Source organism: Sapajus apella, unplaced genomic scaffold, assembly GCF_009761245.1.
Source record: "Sapajus apella isolate SASKATOON/1434 unplaced genomic scaffold, GSC_monkey_1.0 scaffold8, whole genome shotgun sequence".
NCBI lineage: Eukaryota > Metazoa > Chordata > Mammalia > Primates > Cebidae > Sapajus > Sapajus apella.
The window spans coordinates 12860582-12865657 of NW_022436948.1; positions in this window are offsets into that span (position 1 = coordinate 12860582).

Sequence of the window (5076 nt, forward strand, 5' to 3'; positions counted from 1 at the left end):
GACACAATGAATTTTGGGGACTCAAGGGGAAAGGATGGGAGGGGGTGAGGGATAAAAGGCCACAAAATGGGCGCAGTGTGTACTGCCTGGGTGATGGGTGCACCAGAATCTCACATACCACCACTAAATAACCTGTTCATGTAACCAAATACCACCTTTTCCCCCAAAACCTATGGAAATAAAAAAATTAACTAAATAAATTCTAGGAAACTGCCTGGGAATTCCCCAGCATAAAACACCCCCGGATTTGCATTTAACTCCAGGTTTGTATTATTGGTGGGGGAGCCACACAGCTTCCCTCTCACCCCAGTCCCTGCCAGCCCTGCACTCCATTTTCTTGTGCTTCCTGGGTGGTGCAGGGTTGTGATGTCTTGAATACCAAGAGTGAGGCTGAACATATGTGAACCTTTCCTAATCCTGCTAATCTTTCTTCAAAAACCTTTCTCAAAGTGTAGGCAACATCCAGATTGAAAAAAGAGAGTGTGAGCAAGCCTGAGCATTTTAATGACAAATAATCTTTGTCCAAGGGGGAGGGGCGACTACCTCAGCAGGAGATGGAGCTGATGAACTGCAGCAGGTAGAAATAACTGCCGTATTACTTCATGTAATCTGCACCACTCAGGGGCAGATGAGGTCTGAATGCAGGAAGAAATCGACTTGGCTTTTAAACTGGAGACTCCACATCCGTGACAGCTATTAGGCAGTAATTAGTTGTGACATGGAATTACCAGTCACACAATGATAATGGGAGCCTTACGAGGCCTTTGAAGCTGATTAGAGAAACTGAATGGATGCTACTTGTGATTTAAAAAGTCTGTTTGGATGTGAGCATGAGTTAAGACTTCACCCTGTCCCTTTCCTTGCTCCTCACCGTCCTACAAATGGTGAACTGCCCCAGAGAGTGGCTCCCCACACCTGGGCAAATGTCTCCCTCGGGCTCGTGTTTCCCAAAATGGATCAGGCACCAATGGGTCCTTGGATTTTACCCAACCCAAGGGAGGTGGCTTTGTAGATTGTTTGACAGAAAAGAATCATAGAGCTTTCCTAGAGCTACAAAAAAACAAAAACAAAAAACAAGCAAACAAACAAAACAAAGGAAAAGGATTTGAGGACCAACTGATACAACCCATCACTCTGGGCTCTAAAGCTGAAAATCAAAATTGTGCCCTGAGACATATAAGCTCATAGAAATAGCTTTGTCACGAAGCAGACATGCAGGGTTGGGGGATTGAAATGCTAGTTTGGGAGAGATGGGTTTGCCAGATTACGCAGCCTCCTTTTCTGCAGGCTCCAAGCCCTGGACAAATGAACCCCAGAGGGCAAAGATGTGGTGCTGTGCTCTGCCCTCTGGGGCATCTTCTGGGTGAGAACTAATAGCAGAGCAGCACCTTTGGAAATTTGCAGGTCAAGGTGCTAGAGGAGTCTCCCAGTGAATCATGTAACATGTTCGTGGCTGTCATTGACTAGATCTGCCTTCTGCCCCACCAGGTGGGAATGAAGGATTGTAGGGAAACAGGGATTTTGAACTTACTCCTTGCTAGATAAGCCAGACTGGTAAGGAAATTCAATAACTAAACTTTGTGGGTGGTTTTATTTCTCCCCTATTTTAAACAAGGCTGCTATTTTGAATAGCTGTAAATTCATCTTAGGCTTGACATTTGCCATACTCTCTACCTAAATATATATACATCTAGATGGATATAGACACAGATCATATAATTCGCATAAAACTTCTACAAATATTTATAGATGTAGGTACATAGACGGTTTGCCTTAAGTAATTAAATATATTTGTATAAAATTGAGCTAACTTCTCCCCATTGTTTAAACAAAATGGGTCCCCCTTGCACAAGTGGTAGACTTTTTTTCCTTTGAGACAGTCTCACTCTGTTACCCAGGCTGGAGGGCAGTGGCACAACCTTGGCTCACTGCAACCTTGACCTCCTGGGCTCAAGTGATCCTTCCATCTCAGTCTCCCAAGTAACTGGGACTACAGGTGCAAATCACCATGCCGGGTGAATTTTTGTATTTTTTGTGGAGACAAGGTCTTGTTATATTGTCCAGGCTGGTCTCGAACTCCTGGGCTCAAGTGAGCCACCTGCCTCGGCCTCCCAAAGTGCTGGAATTACAGGCTTGAGCCATGGTGCCCAGTCAATAGACTTTTTTTCACCTGATAATTTTATTCATTTCACTTAACATTACCCTATCTCTATTTTGCAGTTGACTTGCTGTGTCACCTTAGGAAGATCACACCTCTGGGGCCTGTGTCTCCTTTTCCTTAAGCAGAGATGATTAACCAGTCCACCTGGAAGCATTCTCCCCTGCCAGTTTAAGAGGAAGTATGGCCCCGCTGACACCTCAGTCTCACGCTCTGGCCTCCAGAACTGTGGGACGAGATTTCTGTTGTTCTAAGCCACCTAGTTTCCAGTACTTCATTTACGGCAGCCATGGGAGACTGACACAGTATGTATCCCATTCCTAGTTATTGGAAGGATTAAGATAGTTTAAAACAATACAGCAAGTACAAGACAATTAAAGTTAAATATAAAGAAATTAAAGGTGAAAGTGAATGGCAGGTCCCAGGATTATAGCATTATAAGTTCATGCACTGAAGGCCCGTCAACTCCATTTCATTACAATATATAGAAGCGATAGGCCGGGCGTGGTGACTCACGCCTGTAATCCTAGCGCTTTGGGAGGCAGAGGCGGGTGGATCATGAGGTCAAGAGATCGAGACCATCCTGGCCAACATAGTGAAACCCTGTCTCTACTAAAATGCAAAAAATTTAGCTGGGCGTGGTGGCGCATGCCTGTAGTCCCAGCTACTTGGGAGGCTGAGGAAGGAGTATTGCTTGAAGCCAGGAGGCGAAAGTTGCAGTGAGCCGAGATCGTGCCGCTGCACTCCAGCCTGGCGCCTGGCGCCTGACAAAAGAGTGAGACTCTGTCTCAAAACAACAAAAAAAGTGATAGGACAGGAAAAAGACTTAAGGAATGATACTTAAAATGCATAGTCGATATCAAAATTGGGTAAGTAGCATGTCCTTGGGCAAGAAACAAGAGAAACTCAACATGGAGGTGAGGCTGAATCCACAGGTGTGCTGGCCTCAGGTTCTTGATACAGGAAAGGCAGTTATAAGCTCAACTCCTGTGGGATAAGAAGGACTACAGATGCCCCAGGTGTGGCAGGTAACCAGAGACAGACTCGAAACTAAAGACTGAGACTCTAGAATGCTGGAGACTGAAGAATGCAACACCATCTTGGGACTATAGCCGCTAGGTAACTGTGTACCAGGGGAGGTGGGAGGAGGCAGAGGAGCCTCATAAACATGCCCTAGGCCAAGTTAGCAGCTGGAACTTTCATATCCCCATAGCCCCAGCTGCCATGTAACCTCTGGTTCTGGTCTAGGGATCATGAGGAGCCTATAGGCAGTGTGTGTGATGGCACAGGGGGTAAAAAGCAAGGAGGGGGACTCCTCTTTAAGATGACTCTGCAAACGAAGATTTCAAAAGGAATGAAGAAAGCAAATGTTAAGAAAGAGCAACAAGTTTTTAAAAATCAACAACCTGGAGAATGAATTCCTAAAGAAATGAAAATAACAGCAAAATAGGAAAATGACTTTCTAATAAATGCGGTTTAGGTCCTCCCAGAAATGAAGGAAGAGAAATTCTGAAACAGTGGCAGAAATGGAAGAACTACAGGTGAACATAAACAAAATAAAAAGTCCTTGGAATGAAAAAATTATTGAAATACAAGACTGAAGACATAAAATCAAGCTCCGTGCTTGATGCAGCTGAGGAGGGAATTAGTTAACAATGCTTAAGAATTCACCCAGGATGCATCTCAGAGAGATAAAGAGAATAAAAAATACGCAGGAGCAGTTAAGTGACTTAGAAAACTGGTCGAGAGGCTCCAACGTATACCTCATAAGTGTTTTAGATGGAAATAGGTAGAAAACTCAGGTGATAACTTTTAGAATTAAAGAAAGACACAGACTTAAAGTAAGTTCTCTGTTACCATGTATAAAATAAATGCTGCACCACGACAAATGAATCTTCACTTAGTCATAACGTAATTAAATGCAGAGATAAACAGAACAGTCTTATGAGATTTTAGAAAGAAGACAAATACAAATAAAACGTAAACTGAGAACAGATGTCACATTTGCAGCAATGTGTGTCAGAAGACAGTGAATCAGTATCTCCAATATTATATTAAAATTGGAGGAGTGATACATGCTGAATGCTTGTGTCCTCTAGAAATTCATATGTTGAAGTCTAATGCCCAATGGGATGGTATTAGGAGATGGGGCCTTTGGGAAGTGATGAGGTCATGAGATCGGATCCCTCTTGAATGAGATTAGTGCTCTTTTAAAAGGGACCCTGAGAACTCTCTCACCCGCTTTCCACTATGTGAGGATACAACAAGAAGTTAATGGTCTGCAACTCGGCAGAGGGTCCTCCCCATAACTCGATCATGCTGGCACCATGGTGTCAGCCTTCCAGCCTCCAGAACTGTGAGAAATAAGTATCTATTGTTTATAAGTCACTAGTCTATGGTACTTTGTTATAGTAGCCTGAGCTAAGATAGGGAGTATTAGACAGGGAGAAATGAGTAAACAGAGCAAAAACCAATTGTGTGTCATGAACCAGAGTTGTCAAAAGCACATGTCTTAATGACCTCGTCTTTGAAGTGAAGACTCTGAGAATTACATTTGGCGGCTTATTTAGAAACCCAGTGATATGATTTAGCTGTATCCCCACCTAAATATCATCCTAAATTGTAGTTCCCTTAATCCCCATGTGTCATGAGACAGACCCAGTGGGAGGTAATTGAATCATGGGGGGCAGTTACCCTCATGCTGTTCTCATAAAAGTGAGTTCTCATGAGATCTGATTGTTTTATAAGGGACTTTTCCCCCTTTTGCTCAGCACTTCTCCTTCCTGCCATCATGTGAAGGACATGTTTGTTTCCCCTTCCTCCATTATTGTAAGTTTCCTGAGGTCTCCCCAGTCATGCAGAACTGTGAGTCAATTAAACCTCTTTCCTTTATAAATTATCCAGTCTCAAGCAGTCCT